Source organism: Cherax quadricarinatus, chromosome 91 (assembly GCF_038502225.1).
Source record: "Cherax quadricarinatus isolate ZL_2023a chromosome 91, ASM3850222v1, whole genome shotgun sequence".
Lineage (NCBI taxonomy): Eukaryota > Metazoa > Arthropoda > Malacostraca > Decapoda > Parastacidae > Cherax > Cherax quadricarinatus.
This window is the reverse complement of record NC_091382.1, coordinates 13,204,193-13,216,249: the sequence shown is the minus strand read 5'-3', so window position 1 is coordinate 13,216,249 and position 12,057 is coordinate 13,204,193. Positions and strand designations below refer to the sequence as shown.

Here is a 12,057-nt window from a genome sequence, read left to right as displayed (position 1 = left end):
TCTCAGCCCTTGCTCTGAGTAGATTTTCAGCCCTTGCCCTTGCTCTGAGTAGGTTTCCACACATTCTCAGTTTGTTCATGCACTCTTCTTAGCACAGTCAGGCACTTAGCCTTTAATACATTCCCCTGCTCTAGAAGAATACTTAGTCCAAGACAACGTGTACTTTTATGTGTAACACTCCAAGAGAGAGAGACAACTTTGAATCGTATACTAAGTTTATATGGATCCTTTTATAATAAAGATCACATTTAATTTAGTCACATCAGTCTCCTAATGATAATCCCCATATTAAATTTACGTATGTCTAAAGACAACTAGACGAGAGCTGGATTCTATGTCTTGTTACGGAAAGGGGCCAAAATAGGCCCATAGACATGGCACCAGCTGTAACAAATGGTATGCCTGCCCGGGAGGCCTTTTGATCCAAGGTGTTGTAGACAATGGCCATTTCGACCGACTATGTCTACAGTCGAACACCCGGAGTAGTTTCCTCTCTTGTGGTGTAAAAACATTTTCATAATGTCAGGACCTTCGGAGGTACAAGTATACTTTCCTGCTGAAATTCTAAAGCATCAGATAGGGGTGCTAAGGTTCCAACTTAATATTTTACTTTCTGTATGGAGAAATATCTAGAACGGGAAATTGGTAACTTGAGTGTTAATATTGACTCCCGGCAATGATGGCTACTGATGTTTGGCTCTTACATACCACTCATCCAGAAGACAAGCAACTATGGGGTATAAGGAACTGTCGAGTATGTCACTACCTTCTCTTCCCATTGCTATGGTATTGGCGGCTGTATAGCCCTTGTGGCTTAGCGCTTCTTTTTGATTATAATAATAATAATATGGTATTGGCGACACCATTACTGAGTCCAGTGAAAGGATTGACTTTTGGAAGATTCTTCGTGTTCCCTTTACGTTTGGAGCTATGAAGATTGGCTTGATTGTCTCATCATGTGTTGGAGTAGCTAAGATCATCCACACAACGGGAACTAGCATGGTTATTGCTGCTGTTCGCGCCCCTAGTATGACCAAGAATTTCAGTAATTTTCGGTGAGTCACTGCTGTCCTGGGACGAAACATATCGTCGTAGTTGGTACAGTGAAAGGATAAAAGTAATTACATTTAGGATCAGAACCTACTCTCTGGTTCCTTTATGTCCGCTGCTGGTTAATGTGGACTTCATTAATCTGTTCTGCAGCCTTATTGGCATTGTTGGTTCAGCTACTGGTCTAGCTGATACTGCTGGTGCCTCTTTGTGTGATTTCTGTATAAAGAAATCTATGTACTGCTGTTGGTCTCATTGGTCATATTGTCGACTTGCAGACGTGAAGACTAAAATGAAAATTTGTATTTAAGAACATAAGAACATAAGAACGAAGGAACACTGCAGAAGGCCTACTGGCCCATGCGAGGCAGGTCCAAGTCTCCTACCGGCTTAAGCCAATGCACCCAACCTAGTCAGGTCAGGTCACATTGACTTAAGGGAGGAACACGGCAACCGACCTGGTAGCCCAAGCTATCAGTTCCAACTCACACCCACCCACATCCACTCATGTATTTATCCAACCTATTTTTAAAGCTACACAACGTTCTGGCCTCTATAACTGTACTCGGGAGTTTGTTCCACTCATCCACAACTCTATTACCAAACCAGTACTTTCCTATATCCTTCCTGAATCTGAATTTTTCCAACTTAAAACCATTGCTGCGAGTCCTGTCTAGGCTAGATATTTTCAGCACACTATTTACATCCCCTTTATTTATTCCTGTCTTCCATTTATACACCTCAATCATATCCCCCCTAATTCTACGTCTTTCTAGAGAGTGCAGTTTCAGGGCCCTTAGTCTATCCTCATAGGGAAGGTTTCTGATACATGGGATCAACTTTGTCATCCAACTTTGTACATTTTCCAGAGAATTTATATCCATCCTGTAATACGGTGACCAAAACTGTGCAGCATAATCTAAATGAGGCCTAACCAAGGATGTATAGAGTTGAAGAACAACCTGAGGACTCCTATTATTTATGCTTCTTGATATGAAGCCAAGGATTATATTAGCTTTATTGCGAACACTTATGCACTGTTGTCTTGGTTTCAGATTACTGCTAACCAGAACTCCTAAATCTTTTTCGCAATCCGTAATATTAAGATCTACGTTATTTAGTTTATATGGGCATGGTTATTGTCCTGTCCAACATTTAGAACTTTGCATTTGTCTATATTAAACTGCATCTGCCACTTCTCCGACCACTGCATCAGTCTATTCAAATCTTCCTGGAGTGCTCGAATGTCCTCGTCAGAATGAATTCGACGGCCTATTTTGGTGTCATCGGCAAACTTGCCGATGTCGCTCTTTATGCCCTCATCTATGTCGTTTATGTAGATTGTGAACAGCAGGGGGCCCAACACTGACCCCTGTGGAACACCGCTCGTGACGCTTCCCCACTCTGATTTCTCCCCATTTATGCAAACTCTCTGCTGCCTATTTGTCAACCATGCCTCTATCCAGGAAAAAATTTCTCCTATTCCATGTGCTTTAATTTTCCTCAATAGTCTCTGTTATGACCAAGGTCATAATGTGATTAATTTATATGTATTATCCACTTAATATTATACTCTGGGTTTCTTTAATATTAGCTAAATTAAAGATTCCACTAGTTTATAATATTATCTGATTTAGGAATATACCCGGGTATGATGTATATATATATATCTTGAGTAATGTGTTAGGTAGGTACACCTGGCTAAGGTTTATAACAAGGTATCTCCATTGGTGGGTACTTTGCACCGCTCTACCCTCTCCCCCTTTTGACGAGTTGATGTCATGAAGGAATTTACTGTATATGGCAGTTCACTCTCTCTGCTGACTCAGTGTGCATTGACTGAGCTACCCTCCTAGTACTCCGCCTTATTCTCACTTGGATAGAGAATTGGGTTATAGAAACTCCTGATCCAGCTTTTGGTTTATTGTGAAGTCTTCTGACAATCATATACTGTTATCTTCAGGTTACGATGTGACGACCAGTGTCAAGCTTAGAACTTTGTGATATATTCCTTATGCCAGGGAGTTACTCAGTGAAAGTGTTAATTCTCAATATATGTACTTGCACGCAAGTAATGTTACTATTGAGGAAGCGGTAATATTCCTCTGATCATTATCAAGAGTAGTGACCATATTGACATGTACATTCTATTTAAGAGTTTTCTTGTGTGAAGGAAAGTTTCTGACATTGATATTTAATAGATATTTATGAATATCTAAAGTATTTAAGCTTTTAAATAAAAAGAAACTTGAAAAGACTGAGTAACTATTATTTGTGCCTTACATTTCTAAGTTTGGAACCATATCCTTTCATTCTATGAAGTGTGTTGTTACGGAGTGCACTAACCTGGCTAGAGATTAAGATTTTAACCGTAACAAGTGGGGGCCTGTCCGGGATCTTTGAACTTCTTGACCATGGATCGTGACATATCACAGTTGGTGAAGGACCTGACTCCAGATACGCTGAAGACTTTACCACTACAACAATGCTGGCAAGTTGCTAGATATTTAGGAGTTTCATATAACAATCGTTATATAGCGAGTACTGTCTGTTCTATAATACAGAACATACTGTTTTCTCAGCCCTCTGACACTGTCCCGAGGTTGGACTCGCATGACAAAACACCCTCGGAGGAATCTTTGTTCCTTGGAGTAGCTCATTTGGTGGCTTCATTTGAAGGCCTCACTTTGGGAGCAGAGGCTATGTCTCGGGACAACGTACCGCCTGATTCGTGTAATGAGAGCCCATTAGCTAGCCCTGGTCATGTGGGGGCGACCGGAGGTGGAGCTCGTCCCAAGCTTCGCCTAGAGGGACTCTCTCCTCCCACTCCTCCAGTACCTTTGACTCCTCTCACACTCGAACACTTTCAACGTCTGGAACATCTTATAAAGTTGCAAACAGAGCAACTGGAATCCCAGCGCCTGCTGTATAAAGAAGAGTTCGAGAGGGAAAACATCAGATTCGAGAGGCAAAAAGAAGAAAAGAGTAAGTCACCTGCTACTCAAACCTTGACCTTTGACCTGCACAGGGCTGCCTCATTAGTGCCCAGATTTTGTGAAACAGACTTGGACACTTACTTTGACACATTTGAGAATCAGGCACGAGGGATGAGATGGCCTCGTGAACATTGGGCTACCTTACTTCACACCACTCTTAAGGGTAAGGCTCAATCATGTACTGCAGCTCTCCCATATGATAAATATGCAGATTACCAGGCAGTTAAGAAGATCATTTTAAAGGAGTATGACTTACTTCCTGTAAGTTATCAGCGCACCTCCCGCTCTCTACGAAGACTGCCCGGCCAAACCTGGGTAGAATTTGCCCGGCAAAAGAAGGTGGCTCTAGAGCGATGGTTGAGGTCATCGGCGGTGATACTATGGAGCGTCTGATGCAGTTGATCTTGCAAGAAGAATTTCAGAACTCTCTGACGGGCGATGTACGCTCCTTTGTTATCGAACACCAGACTGCAGATGTGTTGGCCTCTGCTTCTCTAGCTGATCACTTTGAGATAACCTCTCAATTGACCAAGGAAAAAGGGTCTAGAGAGAAAGCCAGGTTATGTTCTCCTAAGAGTCAGTCTTTCTCTCCTAGGAAAATGGATCAGCAGACCTCTCCTCCTCATTCAGCAAAAGCCTACTCGAGTGTCGTCCACAGTAATGGTAAAGGAAAACCATCTTACGAGGGAAATGCATCAAGAAGAGGCCCAACTTGCTCTTATTGTCAGAAACCAGGCCATTGGAGGCGCTCATGTTTCCAATTAAATCGAGACCGTAGGCGGTCAGGTTCTGAAACATTACCTGTACAGATGACGTCTTCCTCAAAATCGAAGTGCCTAATTCCCTCTGAGTTGTTCGCAGACAAAGTTTCGGAAGCCATGATGCCTTACTTCTTTAAGGGTAAGGCTGGTGTTACAGAGGATCAAATGGTGGACATAGTATCCTATCGGGATACGGGAAGCTACCTGACCTTACTGAGAAAAGGAGTACTTCCTCTAAATGATGACACTTATATTAACCTGGATGTTTTGCTAGAAGGTTACGGTGGCACTGTCACAAGAGTACCTCTTCATAAGGTATATGTGAACGTAGATTCATATCAAGGTGAAGCTGTTGTGGGCCTTTCTGAAACTGATTTTCCCATTAAGAGCGTAGATCTATTGGTGGGTAATGATTTAGGAAGAGGAGGAATTTGCCAAGAACCTTATGTTATAGAGAAGTTCTCTGGAGAGAATTATGCCATTGAAGGGTGTAAGGAAGGTCCTCGTCTATTCCCTCTTACAGCCATAACCAGGGCTATGGCTAAGAATTTAGAACCACTGCCTACTCCTGATGAACCCTCAGATTGGGGTTTGGATGCTCTGTTCAGTGCCAGTGATCAACAAGAAGTCGAAAATCAGCCTCCAAAATCCCAAGTGGTAGATTTTGCCCCATTACGGAGTAGCGATTTTAATCGTGAAAATTTAGTAAAAGAACAGCTTGAAGACCCATCGTTGAAACAGGCAAGGGATCAAGCGCTTACTGAGATGGAAGCTGAGGGTAAGGAAGAATGTTTTTATTACTCTGACGGTATCCTGATGAAGAAATTTCCGTCGACTTCAGCTAATTCATGCCTCAAGCCAAAACAGCTTTTGGTTTTACCTGTCCAGTTTTGGGAGTTAGCATTGGAAGTGGCACATTCTAGCCCCATGGGCGGACACTTGGGAATAAGAAAGACTTTAGGAAAATTAGCCCGATATTTCTTCTGGCCCAAGATGAAGGATACCGTGACTGAGTACTTGAGAAACTGTGCTATTTGTCAGCTCATTGGAAAGCCTGCGCATAAACCTCCTCCTGCGCCCCTCTTACCTATTGCCGTAGAAGGCGAACCCTTCTCTCGGCTCGTAATAGACTGTGTGGGACCTCTCCCAAAAACTAGGCTTGGCAATCAATATCTTCTTACTATAATGGATTCGACTACTCGGTATCCAGAGGCTGTGCCCCTTCGCAAGGTTAGTGCCAAGGCTATTGTGAGAGGCCTATTTAGATTCTTCGCACAGTTCGGATTCCCTAAGGAGATTCAATCTGACAGAGGGACGAATTTCACATCAAAAATTTTCCGTGAAGCTATGTCCAGGGTTGGAGTTAAACCCATTGTTTCAACAGCATATAGACCCCAAACCCAGGGTGTCATAGAGAGGTTTCACCAAACCCTGAAGATCATGATGAGGGCATACTGTGAGCAGTTCTCAACGGACTGGGATGAAGGTATTCCTTTCCTCCTCCTTGCCTTAAGAGAGAGCGAACAGGAGAGTTTAGGATTTAGTCCTTTTGAACTCATTTATGGTCATGCGGTCCGAGGACCGTTAGTAATGTTAAAGGACGTATGGTCTGGGAAAATGGAGCCTTCTTTATGTTTATCCCCCTCGGCAATGCAAAAACACTTGGTTTTTACTCGGCAATTGGCCGCTGACAACCTCCGACAAGCTCAAAACCGTATGAAACAACATTATGACAAGATTGCTGTTGAGCGTTCGTTAAATGTGGGAGACAAAGTGTTAGCTTTAAAGCCGGTGCCAGGCCATACCTTGCAACCCAAGTATGAAGGTCCAATGGAGGTGATTAAGAAGCTGAGTAAGGTAAATTACGTGGTGAGAACACCAGGAAGAAGAAAGTAGACCCGAACTTACCATATAAATCAGCTAAAGAAATACTACGAGGGACTTGTTCCTGTGGCTGCGGTGAGGTCACCGGAAGGTGACTCGAGTGAAGAAGATTGTTCACGTGGAGTAGAGATAAGACTGAAGAACTCGGAAATAATGGAAACCTTAGATGAGTATCTCGGTAACTTAGAAAAGGAAAGATCAAGTGAAATCCGAGACTTGATTTCCACTTATGGAAGTCTCTTTGGAGATGTCCCCAGACAGTGCACCATGGGGATCCACGATGTTGACGTGCGAGGAGCTGCTCCGATTAAACAAGCTCCATATAGAGTCAGCCCAGTAAAGAATAAAGCGTTGCGGGAGGAAATAAGTTTCTTGTTCGATCATGGTTTGATTGAACATAGCAAAAGCCCTTGGGCTTCACCGTGTGTCCTTGTACCTAAGTCGGACGGTTCATTTAGAATGTGTACCGACTATCGGAAAGTAAATTCCCTAATAGTGCCTGACGGATTCCCCCTTCCCAGGGTTGACGACCTAATAGACAGCGTTGCCAGTGCTAAGTATGTCAGTCGTTTGGACCTCCTGCGTGGTTATTATCAAGTGCCTTTATCGCCTCGAGCGCAGGAGATTTCTTCTTTCACCTTGCCTGGAGGCCTGTTCAACTACAGGGTGATGCCCTTCGGGCTCTGCAACGCTGCCTCGACCTTCCAGAGGCTTATGAATCGGCTAACGTACGACTTGGAAGGAACGGAAGCCTACCTAGATGATCTAGTAGTATTCAGCGATGACTGGCCTCAACACCTAATTCGGCTGGAAGCACTCTTGAAAAGGCTAGATGACCACCATTTTACCGTCAACCTTGCCAAGTATGAGTTTGGTCAGGCCCGGATAAAATATCTGGGATTTAATATAGGGCAAGGCACGGTTGCCCCCGTTAATGCAAAGATTCATGCTATTGTGAATTTTCCTGCTCCACAGGACAAGAAAGGTGTACAGAGGTTTCTAGGGATGGCCGGTTACTACCGCCGGTTTTGCCCTAATTTTTCGCAAGTGGCAGCACCACTGTTTGAACTTACAAGTTCTAAAGTTCCTTTTAAATGGACGACTACAAGTGAGTTAGCCTTTACTCGTCTAAAGCGTCTACTTGGTTCCTCTCCAGTTCTACAGAGTCTGGTGTTTGACGCTCCCTTTACTTTACAAGTGGATGCCAGCGAGTATGCAGTCGGTGCTGTCCTTCTACAACCTTCCTCCTCTTCTGATCTTTTACACCCAGTCTGTTATTTTTCTGCAAAATTGAAACCCCATCAATTAAGTTATGCAACCGTTGAAAAGGAGGCACTAGCATTGGTCTTAGCCTTGGAACACTTTGAGGTCTATCTCGGGACTACCCCTCATAAAATTAGAGTAAAAACAGATCATAATCCCTTAACCTTTTTAAACACCATGAAGGCTAAGAATGCAAGAATACAAAGATGGTCCCTTAGGATACAACCTTCTTCTATAAGTATTAACCATATTAGAGGAGCTGATAATGTTATTGATGACACTCTGTCCCGTCCTTAAGACATGTAATTAAATTTGAATTTATAAAAGAGGATTTGTAGTGCATTTTTATAGGTATGTATTTGTTTAATGCATTTTCTTAATGCTATTTGTTTACTTACAGTCATCTGATTCTTGTAACCACTGAGGAGACCTGTCACGTAAGCCACCATATGGTATCCAGAACTTATTTCTGTGGTGGCAGTCTCCTGTTGTCTTACCCTGACTTCTCCTGCTACCAATGGTCACTTAAGGCCTCTTTATGAGAAACACCTTTATCAGAAGCTCTGGTTACGTGGTGTCTACACATACGTGGTTTGGCGACACCAGACTTTTAATTTTCTTGTTGGAGAAGCAACATTTGTCATCAGGGTCTTTGTCAGAGGAATGACTTGTATTCTGGCTTATATTCTGTTTTTGAAGTCCTCTTTTACGGCGAAGTTTAGTCCCCGAAAGGAGGGGGTGTGTTATGACCAAGGTCATAATGTGATTAATTTTTATGTATTATCCACTTAATATTATACTCTGGGTTTCTTTAATATTAGCTAAATTAAAGATTCCACTAGTTTATAATATTATCTGATTTAGGAATATACCCGGGTATGATGTATATATATATATCTTGAGTAATGTGTTAGGTAGGTACACCTGGCTAAGGTTTATAACAAGGTATCTCCATTGGTGGGTACTTTGCACCGCTCTACCCTCTCCCCCTTTTGACGAGTTGATGTCATGAAGGAATTTACTGTATATGGCAGTTCACTCTCTCTGCTGACTCAGTGTGCATTGACTGAGCTACCCTCCTAGTACTCCGCCTTATTCTCACTTGGATAGAGAATTGGGTTATAGAAACTCCTGATCCAGCTTGTGGTTTATTGTGAAGTCTTCTGACAATCATATACTGTTATCTTCAGGTTACGATGTGACGACCAGTGTCAAGCTTAGAACTTTGTGATATATTCCTTATGCCAGGGAGTTACTCAGTGAAAGTGTTAATTCTCAATATATGTACTTGCACACAAGTAATGTTACTATTGAGGAAGCGGTAATATTCCTCTGATCATTATCAAGAGTAGTGACCATATTGACATGTACATTCTATTTAAGAGTTTTCTTGTGTGAAGGAAAGTTTCTGACATTGATATTTAATAGATATTTATGAATATCTAAAGTATTTAAGCTTTTAAATAAAAAGAAACTTGAAAAGACTGAGTAACTATTATTTTTGCCTTACATTTCTAAGTTTGGAACCATATCCTTTCATTCTATGAAGTGTGTTGTTACGGAGTGCACTAACCTGGCTAGAGATTAAGATTTGAACCGTAACAGTCTCTGATGTGGGACCCTGTCAAAAGCCTTACTGAAGTCCATATACACAATATCATATTCATTACCATGATCTACCTCCTCAAATACCTTAGTGAAAAAAGTTAATAAATTCGTAAGGCAGAACGCCCCTTTGTAAAACCATGCTGAGATTCGTTGATTAATTTATGCTTTTCAAGGTGGCTACGAACTGCCTCGGCAATTATTGATTCCATAAATTTTCCCACTATGGAGGTTAGGCTTATTGGTCTATAGTTCGAAGCTAAGGACCTGTCACCTGTTTTGAAAATAGGTATCACATTTGCCATTTTCCACTTATCTGGCACCATGCCCGTTTGTAGTGATATGTTGAAAAGATTAGCCAAAGGTGTGCTAAGCTCCTCTTTACATTCCTTTAGAACCCTTGCATACAGTTCATCAGGGCCTGGGGATTTGTTAGGTTTTAATTTATCTGTTTGCCTAAGGACCATGTCACTCGTGACCCTAATCGTGCACAGTTTATTCTCGTCCTGTTCTACATAATTTATCATTACTGGAATATCGCTGGTATCCTCCTGTGTAAAAACTGAGAGGAAGTATGTGTTAAAAATTCTACACATTTCCTTATCACTGTCAGTGAGCTGACCCGAGGAACTTTTGAGTGGGCCTATCTTGTCCCTGATCTTACTTCTGTATACCTGAAAGAATCCTTTTGGGTTAGTCTTCGATTCACTTGCAACTTTAACCTCATAATCTCTTTTTGCTTTTCTAATTCCCCTTTTTATTTCTCTCTTTAACTGAATATATCGATTTCTTAATTGCCCCTCTCCTCTTTTGATTTGCCTATATATGCCTCTCTTTTGACCAATCAGATATTTTAATCTATTGTTCATCCATTTAGGATCATTTTTATTTGATCTGATTTCCCTATTTGGAACATAATTTGACTGAGCAGCTAGAACTATGCCCTGGAAAGCATCATATCGGCAACCATCACCACCTACCTGACCCTTAGTCAGGTCATTCCAGTTCAGCCCACCTAAGTAATTTTTCAGTCCTATGAAATCAGCCAAGCGAAAGTCAGGGACGGAGACTTGATTGCCATTATTAGGGGAATTCCATGATATATTAAAACTGAGTGATTTGTGATCACTTTCCCCAAGCTCATCATTAACCTCAAGATTATTTATTAGTGTTTCCCTACTGGCAAGAACCAAGTCAAGGAGGTTATTTCCTCTAGTTGGCTCTGTCACAAACTGTTTTAAAAAACAATCCTGGATCGTATCAAGAAAGTCACCTGACTCTAAATTTCCTGTCAAATTGCTCCAGTCAATCTGTCTATAGTTGAAATCTCCCATTAGCACAACATTTTCGTATGTAGATGCCTTACGAATTTCGTCCCATAGAAGTTTACTGCATTCCCTATCAAGATTTGGGGCCCTGTAAATCACACCCAAAATTAGTTTTTCTCGGCCCTCGAGAAGCTGTAACCAAACAGATTCAGTGGCTGATGCTTCTAATTTAATATCTTGTCTAACACAACAATTTAAATTGTCTCTGACATACATCGCTACTCCACCACCATTCCTGTTGACCCTGTCAGTGTGGAATAATTTATAGCCTTGTATGTGACATTCAGAGGGCATCTCTCTATCTTTCAGATTGAGCCAGGTCTCTGTTATAGCAATAATATCTATGTTTCCTGCACTTGCAATTAATCTTCGCTCATCTATCTTATTTCTTACACTCCTGCTATTAGTATAGTAAACCTTAAGGGAGCTAGTCCCTTGCTGCCCTCTGCTGTCCCCCTTTGTTTGCTGACCTGATCTATTGTCTTTATTTATAACTTTATGCTGAATGCCTTTTATACATTTACTGTTTCCAACCCTAGTGTTGCAATCTGCTTGTTTCCCACAAACACCCATACCTCTATCTTTCATCAGTTTAAAATCATAGGCATTTCACCAATGGCCTTCTCAATTGAGTCTGCAAGTGCTACTGCCCCTGCCCCAGAGAGATGTACCCCATCCCTTGCATACATATCATGTTTGCCATAAAAGTTGTTCCAGTTGTCAATGAATGGGATTGCAAGTTCCTTGCAGTATCTGTCTAGCCAGCAATTTACACCAATTGCCCTAGACAACCATTCATTTCCTACTCCCCTTCTAGGCAAGATGCTACATATGATTGGGATCCCTCCCTTAGACTTAATGAAATCTATAGCTGACCTGTACTTATCTAGCAGCTCTTCTCTCCTACCCTTCCCAATATCATTTCCACCAGCACTGAGACAGATAATGGGCTTGTTCCCATTACCTGACGTGATATTATCCAGCCTGTTGACTATGTCCCCAACACCAGCTCCAGGGAAGCACACTCTATCTCTCATCTTCTTATTCCTATTACAAAAAGCACGGTCAATATATCTTACCTGAGAGTCACCAACCACAAGAATGTGCTTACCTCCATTAGCAGGGGCAGTAGTACCCTTACCTTCACTGGCCACTGAAGTACATTCATCC

The 12,057-nt window shown here is 41.9% G+C and overlaps 1 protein-coding gene across 2 annotated transcripts in view; it reads right to left on the bottom strand.

The window, feature by feature from the left end:
* The window catches only part of LOC138850954 (tyrosine-protein phosphatase Lar-like), a 654,087-nt gene that overhangs the window by 396,880 nt on the left and 245,150 nt on the right, over nt 1–12,057 (bottom strand). The gene's annotated exons all lie outside the window — the stretch shown is intronic.